Source organism: Hemicordylus capensis, chromosome 3 (genome assembly GCF_027244095.1).
Source record: "Hemicordylus capensis ecotype Gifberg chromosome 3, rHemCap1.1.pri, whole genome shotgun sequence".
Classification (NCBI taxonomy): Eukaryota; Metazoa; Chordata; class Lepidosauria; order Squamata; family Cordylidae; genus Hemicordylus; species Hemicordylus capensis.
In genome coordinates, this window is record NC_069659.1 from 230,211,058 (window position 1) to 230,226,824 (window position 15,767).

At 44.7% G+C, this 15,767-nt stretch overlaps 1 non-coding gene across 1 annotated transcript; it reads left to right on the plus strand.

Annotated features, from left to right (window-relative positions):
* Positions 1–14,806: 14,806 nt before the first annotated feature.
* TRNAS-UGA (transfer RNA serine (anticodon UGA)) lies at positions 14,807–14,888 on the plus strand. The gene has a single exon. It is a non-coding gene; the product is annotated as a tRNA-Ser (tRNA).
* The last annotated feature ends 879 nt before the right edge of the window (positions 14,889–15,767 follow it).

A 15,767-nucleotide genomic window follows, 5' to 3' on the forward strand; every position in this document is an offset into this window, starting at 1 on the left:
TTATACATCATTCTATTCTGTACAGTTTCCAAGTTAAAGCTTTAATGAACTCGTGGGGAACTTACTCCCTGGTAATTGTTGTGTGCATAGGCTTGCAACCTAAGGATATATCCCAGAAATGTTTATATTGTGAGACAGAGAGAGAAAAAGTCTTGCTTTTAAAAAATGTGCATGTGTGTATTTGTGAGAAGAAAGGAAATTAGTGGGCTTTGGTGGAAACTTCTCATCATCAGAACTTGTGCTAATAGAATGCTTTCTTGGGCTAGATTTTACAACTATTTGTGGTACAATAGTCTCCAAGTATCTCTCTGGAGACCTCATGATCGCACAAACAAAGTAAGTCTGCAAAAACAAGATGGCTCAGAGAGAAACGGGCTATTCCTACAGACCCAGGGTGGCGCGGCTTGTTCATAGAGGGATCGCTTGACCCCATTTCAGCCAGTAAAGTTACACAAAATGGCCATCCGACCATTATCATGCCTGCACACTCAGCCCTTTCTGGGGTCTGAAACCTGTTCCTATTGGTCCAGGATGGCTAGGCATTTTCATAGAGGGGTCACATGCTCACCTTCGGGGTATGCCTGGACATATTCTGGGGTAGAGGTGGAGGGTGGGGGCCAAACTTCTAGAGGTGAGGGCATGCCCCTACTTCTGACCCTTTCTGGTCTCATAGGGGTCTGCCCATTTCCTGTGACATAAGCCCCTCCTTTGACCATTTCCGGTAACGTACGTGCATTTTGACAGCTCCCATGGCATCAGCACCCACGTGGGCACTATGATGTCATGCCATGTGCTTCTGTTTGTAAACAAAAGCACATGGAGTTTGACAGCTGGTGGGTACCTATACTACTGGGATTTAAATATCTTTAAATGCCATACAAGCCCTTCATCTGACAGCGATCGCACCGATGCCCTTGTAAGAGCCCTACAGCAGAACAATCTTGCACAAACACAATTTCTGGCAGCAGAGGGGTGCTCAGGGGCACTGTTTTTCTGTTACTATGGGAAAGGAACATGATGACTTCTTAGAAGTGGGCGTGTATATGACAGAGGGCAAAGGATCCTGGGGTCTGGCCCACTGTGACCAAAGATGCTCTTGTGATGGGCCATCCCAGCAAAGCAGTCCATGGAGTCCAAACCACACTCCTGCCCCTGTGTCAGCTTTCTGCCCTGGGATCAACCCTTTCATGAGAGGGCCAGTCTACTGGGGAGGACCTTAGTCTAGAAAACCTTTAGTCTTCCATCAAACTGAGCTCTCATGAGTTGAGCCATCAAATGTGAGGCACTTGTGTGGGGCCCCTGCTCTCTCTGATTAGTAATAGAACTTTTGCACAGCAACCCCCTCCTCTCCAGGAGGAGCGCACCTAAAGGAGGATTTGACGCTGTATGTGTCCAGGCATTACCAGGTGGGCAGACTAGGGAAACACTGGGATGGGGACCAGAGCTCAACTCTCATTCAAATTTTCAGAATTTGGACCGGCATTGAAGCATATGCAGATCAGCCGCCACTGGGAATTGTGGGAGAAGGGAGCCCCAGTTTCCAGCAACCCAAGGAGAGTGGGATTGCCATGCTTTGCAGAAATAGTAATGTATATGTCCCAATGAGCCACTGGACTGGCAGAGGGCCCACTTGAACTGCTTCCTCATGGCAATTGCCAAGACTGGGAGAGGTGTTGCCGGGGGACCCATCCCCGCAACTTGCTTCTGTGAAGCAACCAGGCTGGGCGGCATCTGCCATCTGGCCCACATGCATGTCTCCATGGCCTAACACACTTGTGAGAGAGCAGTCCATGGGAGAAGGGCTTTCGTCACACATTATTACTGATTCTGCCCGATCCCCTTGTCCCATTGGGTTCATCTCATGAGTTGTGAAGGGGTATCCCAATGGCATTCCTTTCTCATGAGAGAGTGGTCCATTCAGGATCAGCATCCATCCTCATCACATATAAGGAATCTCTCCTTGCACTTGAGGCAATGCATCTCCTGCTGGACGGTCCTTCTCATGAGTAAACCTAGGAACCACATGCATTAACCCAAGGGGAAGGGGCTGGGGGCCCCTTCCCCAACATCATTATACAAAAAGTAGACCTGAGCCATTCAAGAATTCTTGGGTGGGGCTGTCTTCAGTTTTAAAAAACAAACCTGAAACTGACATTTTGTTTAATCTGCAGCTGCCAATTTAATTTTAGTTGCACTGTCTTATGTGCACATTTACTTCTGTTGCTGCCTCTGTGCTCCAACCTCCTTCATTTCCAAGGATCTGAGGGTGCTGGTCTTAGCATCCTAAACAGATCAGTAAATAGTCTCATCCAACAGTGAAAATAAATATTAATAAGCCCTGAGTCAATCAGAATGCCTCGTTTTGTTTCCACAAAGTGGGTGGGGGCTCTGTCACCCTCTCAACCAATAAAGAAGAGACATATATGATTGACTTAATAATCAGCCAATCAGAACGCCTTGGGAGGCAGGCACTATCTTTCAATACCCCTGCCCGACCAGAGATATTGCCAGATTGCTCAGAGGACACCAGCAGCTCCAGGGTCTCCAGCAGCTCCAGGGTCATTTAGTGTGAGTGTGAGCACATGATAGGGATGTACATGAATTGTTATCCGAACAGCAATTCACAACTCAGCCTGGGCACCTTTAAAAGGAGGAGAGCACTAACTTTGCAGCAAAATGGGGTGCTTTCTTTACTGAATATTGATGTGGTTGGCTTGGTTCTTGATCTCTGGATAAATGTGGGTTATATCTACAAAGAAATGCCTGCTTGGTCCTCTGCGCAGGCGCAGACCTCACTGTAATGCTGGTCCTGTCTGCGCAGGGGCCCAAAGCCAGCCTGAAGCTGGTGCAGGCATGACCAAGCCTGTGATCTGAGAGGCCGGCGGTGGGGCTGGAGGAACCCCCACCACCACCATGGCCACCATCCCCTACCAATCCCACCACAATCGCCAGTGCAATTGCCGCCATCCCCACCAGCCAGGCATGATCACCGCCAACCTCACCTGGTCACCGCCACCATTGGCTTGCAGTTGTAAAAGGTAAATATGAACATTTTCCATCACCACCCACAATTACTATTGGCAAACCTTTTACTTGTAAAGGGGAATATCTGGAGGATCCTTGCATTCTTAGTACATTAACTTAGCAAAGAGGCACCTTTTTAATGTGGTGATTCTCTTCATTTAGCAGGGGGAGAGTAACTCTCCCTATCCACCCCCAGCACAGTTCCTCCAGTGACTGTTGCTGGTGTCTATCTTGTTTTTCTTTTAAGATTGTGAGCCCTTTGAGGACAGGGATCCATCCTATGTATTGATTATTTCTCTGTGTAAACCACCCTGAGCCATTTTTGTAAGGGCAGTATAAAAGTCAAATGAATGAATGAATGAATGAATGAATGAATGAATACTGTACTTGATAACCAAGAATGTTAGTTTTAAATTGCTTCATCATATATATATTATTATCCATGTCCATTCAGTTCCCCAAATTCCTCTCCTCTTCACCACAGCCCTTACCATTTCAAATCCAGTGTAGAAGTGTCTTCCAATTAGAAAGAGAGATCTTTCTACATATGTTTTACATATTCCATCAGTAGTCAAGCCTCCATTAACAAGGGGGCAGGGGCGGGACCCAAGAAGAAATGTCAAATGAAAACAAAGGAGTTAAAAGGAAGAAAAGAGAAAGAAAGAGGAAATGAAATATGGAGAGTGGCAAAGAGAGAGGAGGAGGAAATGGGGGGACCCCATCAGATGATTTTCAATAAAGTCTTCTTTTTCAGCTATGCATATTTGCATAAAAGTTTTGGCATTTTTTTATAAAGGATCATTTTCATATCTTGCTTTTTAAATGTGAATTCTAGCAATTATGGCAGGTAGATCTCCTCATAGAGATATTACTACCTCAAAAATGCTGGAAGGCATAAAAAAACTCAGGACTGTGTCACAACTTTTGAAGCAGCAAAAGCATTTGTGTAGACATGAAAGGCAACTATGGCATGTACCTATATATAGGTAGAATATAGAGAGACATTACAGAAGACATGAATTCTCTTATTTTCTCTTTGAAAAATCAGTTCAATTGAACATAAGAACAGCCCTGCTGGATCAGGCCCAAGATCCATCTAGTCCAGCATCCTGTTTCACACAGTGGCCCACCAGATGACACTGGAAGCCTACAGCAGGAGTTGAGGGCATGCCCTCCTTCCTGCTGTTACTCCCCTGCAACTGGGACTCAGCGGCATTCTGCCTTTGAAGTTGGAGGTGGCCCTCCGACTAGTAGCCATTGATAGACCTCTCCTCCATCAAGTTATCCAAACCCCTCTTAAAGCCATCCAGGTTGGTGGCTGTCACCACATCTTGTGGCAGAGAATTCCACAAGTTGACTATGCGTTGTGTGAAAAAATACTTCCGTTTGCTGGTCCTAAATTTCCCAGCAATCAATTTCATGAGATGACCCCTGGTTCTAGTGTTATGTGAGAGGGAGAAGAATTTCTCTATATCCACTTTCTCCACACCATGCATGATTTTATAGACCTTGCCTCATAAGAAAGGTTCTTGAGATACAGGTAAGTTTGTTTTCCCCACAAATAGCGATATGAATGAATGTCAAATAAATTTAAATATACTAAAGGTTCATTGGAAGCTATTTAATCAAACTCTAAAATCATAGATGTTCATTTTATAGTGACACATTGTTCTGATAACTCAATTTGCATATTCTGTCAAGGAACTGACAAAGCAAAGATATGTCCTCAAAAATTGCTTGGCATTTGCAAATATTATTAGTGTAGGAAAGACACTTGTGTGTATGGTTGGACTTCACACATATAGCATTTTTATCATTTTAATTGTAAAATTTAAAACTCAGTAGTAAACCAACTCCCACAATCTAGTTTAATCTATTAAAACAAACCTTCTCAAAATTAATCTTTTTTAATATGGGTGTTGAAAACTTGCTATTTAGGAGAGAGATTGCTGAAAGAAGAAAAAAGGCAAGGAGGAAAATGCTTCAATTTTTATTCACCTCCATTCACTTGAGCAATTTGAGGTTAGATGTGTAAAAGTTGAGCTGAGTTTTTTCTTTGGAGCAACCTTGTTCCCTCATTGCAATTGTGTACATTTAACATAACCCCTCTTTTTTTAAATATATGGGGGGAAAATAAGCTTTGAGGAATAATTCTGGTTAGGGGTGTGCACAAACCAAAAAATGTGGTTTGGTCTGAATGTGAATCCATTTGAACCTAATCACATTGCTTTGAACTGGTTCGGTTGAATTGATTGGCTTTTTCGATTTACACAGATCGAATCCATTTGACTAAACTGATTCAGCAGTTCAGGCGGCCAATATACTTGTAAAGAGGAATGTGGTGAGGATTTCCAATGTAAGGGGCGACTGGGTGAGGGTGGCAAGAGAGATAATCAGCTCCTTAACTGGCCAGTGCAGCAGCTGGTGCGGCAACCAGAGCTGCTGCTCACCACTGCTCACCCTCCTGGTGCAGGGCCAAACATACTCCTCCCTCTTTTTTGCTCTACTCTCACCGTCAGTTATCCTTTATTGCGGTCATAGACCAATACTTAGTAAAACATACATACTTACAAAAAACTCAGCATAATAAATCAAACAGATTGTAACACAATACTAACAGGTTAAAATTAAGACAGTTGTGGTGAACTCCAGATAGATCTTACTGAAAGCCAAAGGGAGCAGAGCACCCTCCATTACAATCATAAAACAGGAATCACAGAAAAAAGAAAGCAGAACATTATTGAAAACCTAAGCGGATGTTGCAAATGATGTAACAGTATCTTGCCACTTTGCTAATTAGGTTGTCATCAAGACTGGACAGTAAATACTTCAAATAGAAGTCATCCAAATGCCCAGGAAAACGTTGCAGCAAAGGGGACACTAATCTTAAGCGGGCATCCCTATAGAAATTACCGTATAAAATGGCATGCACCCTTGTCTCCACTTGACCAGACCCGCAAGGGCAAAGTCGAGCAGAGAAAGGGGTACCTTTAAATCTTCCCTCCATAACAGCAGATGGGAGTGCTTTAAGACGGGCGAGCGTCAAAGCACGTCTAAATTTAGGAATTTTAATTAGACTTAAATAGCTAGCTGGTTTAATGTTAAACATCTGATCCCCCAGAAAGACATTCTTAGGCAAGGAAGCAACTTCTTCCTGCAGTTCCATATCCATGATACGTTGTTTGATCTCAATCCTGGCTCGATCATATCCCATTTTGATAATCTCATCCTGAGAGAAACCATAATGAGCCAATTTGTCAATAATTTGGGTCTTCCACTTAAATCTGAAACAATCAGTGTTAATAAGGGGGGCCAATCCTACACAAGAGAAGACAAATTTTAACCAGAATAATATGATATTCCTCCAATAACAAGTTTCCAATCTAATCATACCCACCTCTCGTCTTAGCGCAACATTAGGCACGCATCGGGGGACTAACAATATAGATCTCAGAAATTTAGATTGCAGGGCTTCTAAAGCCATAAAGTTGCTAACAGGTCCTATTTGGGCTCCATACAGCACTTGAGAGTGGACTTTAGATACAAATAGTTTAACTGAAATATTATATATATGGGAATATAAATATATACGGGAATATAAGAAGCCCCCCTCGAGAAATGAAAAGATGTAATAAGGTTCGTAGTTAGCTGTGCCGTCAACAATGTAGATTTGAGGTGGGCACTGTGTGAGCCTGATGAACTCTACTCTCATAAAAATCCTCTGCTTTTGCTATACCCACAGTGATAAAAGGAAATAACAATTTTCTTTCTCGCACAGTTTGTGATGAGGTACAACTGCTTGCTTCATGCTGTGCTTGCTTGCATGGCAGGGTCACACACTGCCATGGTGGAGCCGTATTTTGCAGTACTTTACCTGCAGTTTACACAAAGAACACTGGAGGGCACTCCAGCCTTGAATTAGTCCTATTTCTATGCTACAGGTCCAGTTGATGATTTAAAAAAAAGAAATAGAAACTGAATTTGCATTTTCAAGCACTATAGGGACAAAGGCATATTATTCGTTTAATGAACTTAAGAAATTACATGGCAGACTGAGTTATTTATGTAATTTATTTAATTTATATACTACCTCCTGACTCTGAAGGTTCTAGTTGTAATTATTATTTCCTATCACACCTTTATTTGAGGTGTGGTCTCACCTTTATTTGAGGTCTCTAAAAATAGCACAATATTAAACATAGATTAGACTGGTGTTTTTCATACAGCAGGCTTTACTGAGAGTTTACTGCAAGGCTTTACTGCAAATTCGAAGTTGCCACTAAAAAACCAATGCAAAAAGTGGATTTTTTTAAACCCTAGATATAAATCGAGCTACACTCTAAAGCACAATGAAAAACCCAAATCGTGTGCTCCCCAATAGCTCACAGAGACTTCGGAGTAAATTCTGGAGGAGATGTGAGCTAAATGCCCATGTGCACCAAATAGGTTGCCATGCTTCCTCAGCAAAGTTTAATTTCATGAGATATGCAGAACAACAGAGTAGTCCTAGGTACTGATTGCATAGTTCAGAGCAGTTTAAAGCTGCCAAAAGGAGAAACCATTTTAAAAAACCAAACACTCTGTTAGATATAAGGACTTTCTCTAACCTATCTGAATACATTGTTACCAACTTAAAAATCTATTAACAATATTGTTATAACACAATATAGTGTTGATTTCAGCCTTAGTATGGCTGTTCATCTATATTGGGCAGCAGTGAGATAGGAAGGTGCTGAAAGGCATCATCTCATACTGCGCAGGAAAAGGCAATAGTAAACCGCTCCTGTATTCTACCAAGAAAACTGCATGGTTTTGTGGTCACCAGGAGTTGACACTGACTCGACAGCACAATGGCTGTTCATAATGTGATTGGATAGGAGTTCCCATTTTCCCTGAACACAAACATTTTGTACTGAAACCTAAACAGTATGTTACAAAGACTGCTATTGCCTAGCTGGGAATGAGAGGTTGTCTCAGCTGGATGGAAAACTGGAACACACCACAGGGCCAGAAGTCATGTCATTTCTGGTCCCTGCTTATGGGATGCAATCCAGTTATCGTGGGATGCAATCCAGTTAAACTTAGGCTCACTCAAGTCCCATTGAAATATCTGAATTAAATATACCATCTATTTTAACAGGAGTGAGACATGACTGATATTTGGGTATGGTGTCCATAGTTGGGAACTGACACGGTGGGGTTTTATTTATTTATTTATATCATAGACTGCTTTCCCGATAAACTGTCCAACTAAAAACAATGTGCACACTTTAAAATATCAGTAAAGATCATCACTAAAAAGCACATAACCTAAAACTAATGCAAAAATGAAAGTCTAAAAATGACAGTGGAAGTTAACAAGCAATTCCAGCTTTAAAATCTTGGTAAATGAAACAATCTTAACCTGCCAGTGAAGCAATCATGAAGAAGCTTTGCAGGCTGAGCTGGTTCACTATTAAAAGGACACTTTCCCCCCCTTGATTATCCACAATTGTTTTCTTTTTGACATCTTATGCACTGATGCATCTTATGCACACCAATTTCACCTATAACCCTGAACAACTTGTTCCTTCCTCAGTTCTAAAACATACTTGCCGGTGCCCAGAAACCAGAAACATTTTCCTCTCCCCAAAATTACACACACACTTTGACTCATGAGAAATGGATGCTTAAGTGTTTTCATTTAAAGGATGTTTGAACACACAAGGAAGGAATTTTCAACAAAAGGCACTTAGATGTTCATTCCAAAAGGAACTAATATGAAATGAACATTTTATTTATTATTTTTTTATTATTAAAACTTTTATACCGCCCTTCCAAAAGGCTCAGGGTGGTTTACATTAAAACACCTTAAAATCAGTTAATAATTAAAATAAAAATCATAAAACATAACAATGATTAACAATTAAAAACATCATAAAACTACAATTAAACAATCAAAACAATTTAAAAACAAATTTTTTAAAAGCTGAGAAAGCCTGGCTGAAGAGATGTGTTTTCAGGTGTTTTCTGAAAATTGCCAGAGATGGGGAGGATCGTATCTCGGCAGGGAGCGCATTCCACAATCTCGGGGCAGAAGCCGAAAAGGCCCGTCTCTGTGTAGCCACCAAACGAGTTGGTGGCAACTGGAGACGGACCTCCTCAAGTGACCTCAGCGGCCGGTGGGGCTCATAGCAAAGAAGACGCTCTCTTAGATACCCGGGGCCTAAGCCATTTAGGGCTTTATAAGTTATGACTAGCACTTTGTATTTTGCCCGGAAACCTACTGGCAGCCAGTGTAACTCCATCAACAAAGGAGTAATGTGGTCTCTCCGAGATGACCCAGAGACCAACCTGGCTGCCGCATTCTGGACCAACTGAAGTTTCCAGACTACGTACAAAGGAAGCCCCACGTAGAGCGCATTACAGAAGTGCCTTGATTATGTTCAAGGGTTCATGCAATAACCCTTTTTTTTTTTGCAAATTCAAGGGCACTTGCAAAATCATGCAAGTGCCTTGATTATGTTCAAGGGTTCCCTGAGTAATGGAAGGTTGATTTCATGTGATGGACATGTCCCCAGATCTACGGAAGCAGATACAAACATCTGGAAAATGGGTGGCCAGTGCAATGATGGAATTGGCTTTCTGTTCATTCCAAATCTCATGCTAAATTGATACACTATTAGAGGACTTTTGCTCCCTTCTCACATTTGCATGATAATTCTTCCTGGTCACAAGGTGAAATATTGAATCTATCGCATCCGATATGCCAATAAATGAATAACCTTCTTCAACAAAGGGTAAATAAATGCAATCTCACCTTGTGGAAAAGCATTCAGAAGAAAAGGTCCCAACATTAACAGGGCAGGAGGAGAAATGGCAAAATCACTTCATAGTGACTTTACCACATCAAAAATGAGCATGAACACTGGATAGACATGATAAAACACAGTTGCTGCAATATACAGATAAAACTGTGCCTTCTTCTTACACTATGCAATCATCTATTATTCTAAATGTATTTGTCTAGTTAGCTGCTTCACCCCATACCTTCATTCCAGACAAATGAATTTCACCACAATTTGTTCCAAATGCTGTCTGTGGAGGATTTTTCTGTACTTCAGAAAACACTACAGTTGCTAAATTAAAATATCTCTGTACCAGTCTGTAGCATAATTTTCTCTTGATCTGAATCATATGTCTGGACTCAGACTCAGGCACACATTGCTTAAAAGATCTGGATGCAAAATATTGGGCTGTTGGTTTTTTTACAATAAAGACACAGTGTGGATTGTTCATAACATACCATACTATGGTATGTGATTACTTTGTTGTACCTAACCTGCTGCCATTTGGGGAGAAGCAAAACTAGATCTGCAGTGGAGATGTTCCTGTGCAGTGCGCCGGGATATGCTGCACCCAAGCTGATGCGGGATAGGGGATCATTATTTTATAAAGGATGTGTATTTTAGCCCATGTTCACAGGAGCATAGGAAGCTGCTTTATACTGAGTCAGATCATTGGTCCATCTAGTTCCATTGCCAGGCACTGGCATTAGTCTCTCTCAGCCCTATCTGGGAGATGCCAGGGAAGAAATGGAATCTTCTGCATGCAGGTGCTCGTCTCAAAGCAGCCCCATCCCCTAAGCGGAATATCTTACAGTGCTCACACATGTCGTTTTCCATGCAAATGCAAATCAGGGTGGACTCTGCTTAGCAAAGGGGACAATTTATGCCTGCTACCATAAAACCAGCTCTCCTCATGCACCTATCAGTTTCTCAGCCAATTACATATGCTGATGAAGTAGACTATTGACTACAATGTAATAATAAACCCCTCATTTTCATAGGTGCTACAGCACCCAGTTCTAACATATTTCCCTCTGAATGTTCAGAGACAGATATCTGGATTGAATGGACTATTGGTATGGAACCAAAATGCTTGCATTTATGTTCCTATTTAGAAAACTGACATTTATCATAGAATAAAACGCAAGTAGAAAGAGAAGAAAAACATTTTTCTCCTCGCCAAAATGTTCGAAGTGGAATATTTGTTCTGACATCAGTAACAGGGAATCTGTGTAAATACCCTACATTTGTTTTTCCATAATAAAAGACTTCCAGTGCAGTAAATAAAATTGGCCTTGCTTCAAGACAATAATGTAATAATGTCAGACATGCACATCTTTCTGCAAAACAAAACCTTCTGAATTTAAAAATACTTGTCTGAAACATAGGACTTTTTAGGAAGAATACTTCTTTTTGATATTAAACAACATAATCCCTATTCTTCAAATAAACTAAATTTAATATGGGTTCCTTTTTCAGGCATGGAAAATACTGCACTGATCTCAGAAGACGTTGGCCCCTCATATTTTTGATTGTGAGCCCTTTGGGGAGAGGGATCCATCTTATTTATTTATTATTTCTCTGTGTAAACCTCCCTGAGCCATTTTTGGACGGGCGGTATAGAAATAAATAAAACAATGATAATAATAATAACAACAACAACAACAGACAAACAACTGCCACACAATACACCAGATATAACTGTAGTCGAGAAGAAAGAAAAACAAGTGAAAATAATCGACATAGCAATACCAGGGGATAGCAGAATAGAAGAAAAAGAAATAGAAAAAAATCACCAGATACAAAGATCTACACATTGAAATTGAAAGGCTGTGGCAGAAAAAGACCAAAATAATCCCAGTGGTAACTGGTGTCCTAGGTGCCATTCCAAAAGACCTTGAAGAGCACCTCAACACCATAGGGGCCACAGGAATCACCATCAGCCAATTACAAAAAGCAACTTTACTGGGAACAGCCTATATTCTGCGACGATATCTATAATAATAACAGCAACAACATTGATAATAAAATTCAGCCATCCCAGGTCCTTGGGGAAGGACTCAATGTCTGGATAAAACAAACCAGTCAATAACACCTGTCTGACTGTGTGAATAAATAAATAAATAAATAAATAAATAAATAAATAAATAAATAAATAATTAATTCAAAGCAACTTTCTTAGCTCCTATCCCTTGGAGCCAGTAGTTGGATTGTGTTTGGCTTGAGGGTTTTAATAAGGGTATGCACTAATTGAGGTTTGAGCACTGGTTCAATGCCGAACCTGTTTGGATGAGGTCCAAACCAGTTTGGTGCCATGGGGGGTGGGGAAGTGGGAGCTTTAAGAAAGAGGAGAGCAGGCTCTTACCTACCCTCTGGCACCCCATTCAGCTTCCTGCCCACACATGTACAGATGCCATATGCATGCTGGCACCACACATGGATACTTGTAGAGCCAGCATGGTGTAGTGGTTAGAGTGCTGGACTAGGACTGGGGAGACCCGGGTTCAAATTCCCATTCAGCCATGATACTTGCTGGGTGACTCAGGGCCGGTCACTACTCTCTCAGCCTAACCTACATCACAGGGTTGTTGTGAGGAGAAACTTATGTATGTAGTACACCACTCTAGGCTCCTTGGAGGAAGAGCGGGATATAAAATGTGTTCAAAAAAATAAAATACTTGGAACAAGCACCAACCCAGCAAGAAGCTGCATGGGGCGGCGTAGAATCTCTGCTCTCCTCTTTGTTAAAGCTCCCGCGGCTTACCGCTCTCCTCCCCACGGTGCTGAACCTGTTTGGCGCCAAACCAGTGCTCGAACCTTGCAGACCTACATGAAGGTCACAACAGAATACATGCAGGGCCGGTGCTAGGGTTTTTTGCGCCCTAGGCGAGATCACCTTCTGGCGCCCCCCCCCCCCCAGCCAATCATATTTCAAACACAGATGTATTATAGGAAGAATGAAAAGCACAGAATTTGAAATCCCCCCCCCGCCAGCGCTCATCGGGGCAGCAGCGTTGCCCCCTTTACCGGATGTAACTGGAAGTACTCGACACGCCTGTGTGCGTTGCACACGCACCCAACGCGCACAGATATGTTGAGTATCTCCAGTTCCATCTGGTAAAGGGGGCAACAGGGCGGCACGATGCCAGCCCAACGGACTTTAGGAAATCGAGCGCGGGGAGGGGAGAGAAGTGCACCCTCCCCTGCCCTTAAAGTTACCCCAGGCCAGTTCCATGCACCTCCCTAATGTGGGGCCCATGGAGCAGACTTGCAGGAGCTAGGCAGCCAGGGGAGCCAATGGGATGAGAGGCAGTAGGGATGGGGGGGGACCCTTCTGGGCAGTCTCTCCCCGCAGTGAGCCAGCTGGCTGGGTCCAGGGGGGCTGGGGGGAGGTGGTGGTGTCTTGCCATGCAGCTGGTGGCCCTTTGGCTACTGCCGGTCACCAGGCACTGCCAGGCTCTCTCGGGGCTGTGGCTGCTGGTTTCTGCAGCCCTCTTGCCTGATGTCTCTGTACCACCCACAACCCTAACACTACCCCCCCCCCACCAGAGAGGGAGCAGCGGCAGCCCGCTGAGTGTGCGGGGCGGGGGGGCGGGGGGGCAGCCTGCTTGCAGGCGGTGGCAGCAGCGGCCTCAGCCTCCTCCTTGCAGACCTCTCCTCCGTGGCCGACCAAGCAGGCGCTGCTTTCCGCCCTCCTGCCGCTTGTGCCGGCAGCGTCGCCGTGCGCCCCGCGAGCTCCTCAGCGGGCAACTGCCGGGCTGCTGCTGGGCGGGCGCCACCACCGAGGCCCTCGACTCAGCCACGGCGGGCTTCCCGTGCTGAGAGTCACTCAGCAGAGCCGGCCTGCTGCTGACGGCAGCTCCGGGACGCCCAGTGGCCGGTCGGGGCTCCGGGGTGAGGGTGGTCGCCCTCCTCCTCCTCCTCCTGCAGCCGCAACTGGCAGGCTGGGCAAAGCGGGGCGCGGGGGCGGGCTGGGGAGCCCCGCCACGCCAGAGGCGCGGCTGGCTGGCTGGCCGGGGTTGCGGGGTGCCCAGCAGCAGCAGCAGGCCGCTGCCCCCGCTGGCTGGCCTTTGGTGGGAGCCTCCGCGCGGGGGGCTCCCTCTGGAGCGGGAGGCGAAGGCGGTCCTCGCAAGGCCTGGACTGCTCTGTCCAGCAGGCGCGGCGCGGCCAGAGAGAGCGAGCTGAGTCCCACCCCGCCCCCCGGAGGAGGCGGCGGCGCCTGCTTGCTGCTGCTGCCGCCTCGGGGGCTGGTCGGGGCCTGCTGCTGCTGCTGCTGCTGCTGCCGCCTGCCTGGCCCCACCCGCGCGCGGCGGGGGGAGCCCTGGGAGGGGGGTGGCGGCAACCCCGGGTTGGGTCCCCTGCTTCGCCCCGCCACCAGACAAAGGGCTGCTGCCTTGTCCTGCCTTCTTAGCCCCTCGCTCTCCCCCGCCAGGCAGGGGCCTGCAGGCTGACCGCTCGGGGTGGGGGGGCGGCAGGCTGGCCAGCGCGGCGCCCCCTCCATTTTGGCGCCCTAGGCAACTGCCTAGTTCGCCTTAATGGACGCGCCGGCGGCGAGCCTCCTAGTCAGCGTAAGCCCCGAGCAGAACCACCCCTTCTCTTTTGGGGGCGTCCCTCCCTCCCTTATTGAGAAAAGAAGGGTTGTTTCGAAAAGAGCGTTTATGTCCGGTTAGAAGCGTGCACGGTTAAACGGAGGCGACAACAGCTACTGGGAAGCGTCACTCAAGGGAGCAGAGGCAGAAAAGGCAGCTTTCATGCCGTAGTCGACGTAACGCCTCTGTGAGACGCTCCTTTGCGGGGTTTCTATGCCGAGCCCGCCTTTGCACGGTTTGGATTGGAGGAGTAGACCGTAATTGTTTTCTAACTGGGCACTTTTACTATGATTGGCAGGTGAAGGTAGTAGCAGATAATGCTTCCTGTTCTGTTAAATACCACTGTTTGCTTGATGAGTCTGTGCAGCAGCGATGGCCGAGTGGTTAAGGCGTTGGACTTGAAATCCAATGGGGTCTCCCCGCGCAGGTTCGAACCCTGCTCGCTGCGAAAGTGTGGTGACTTCATTTTTATTTTAATGACAAACTTTCTAGAAAACCAACTATACAATACGCAACAGTTCCAAGCAATAAAATAAGGTCAAATTGAATTAAATATTCAGAACACTTTCCACTGTACTTCATTTCTCTCACCGTGTTGGCTGTGACAGTGTATTCTACTATACTCTTTTAAAACATTTTTACAGACAAACACTCATAATAAAACAATACAATATTTTAAACCACAAACTGATACCACACTTGGCCATAACATGCTTTAGGACAGAGGACAGCGGTGGGACAAAGGTTCACCATAGATAGCACCACATGTTTTTGCCCCTTGGAAGGATGGTAGGTTGGGGTCTTTGTGAAACAAAGGTCAAATACAGAGTTATAGAGCACATTGAATTTCTGCAATTTAACCCATTGTCTCCCCTTAAGTTTGTCTGACTTAGGATAGCAACACAGAGATATTTTAAAAAACCTAGAATTATACTCATTTGTTGTGGGGGCAGGAATGCAATATGGCTCAAGGCTTCTGCATGCAGCAAAGTATTGGTTATGGGATGGCAGGGTATCTGAGCAGCGGATTGAATTAGACTGAGCTTTGCTGTGATCTGAAACCTTGAGGAAGGTTGTTTTTGTTTTGTTTAAATCTCTTTTCCTCTCCTCATTGGTTGCATCCTATTACATTAAGTTGTGCTAAGGGGTTTTCCTCCTCCCCCATCCTTATTTTTTAGTTATAATTACTTGTATTATTATCCTTAATTATGTATATATACTGTAACCTTATTGCAATAAAAGGAAAAGGGAAAAATTATATTTGTGTGTGTGTGTGTGTGTGTGTGTGTGTGTGTGTGTGTAGTACTTATCTTGCCTCATGGAAAAA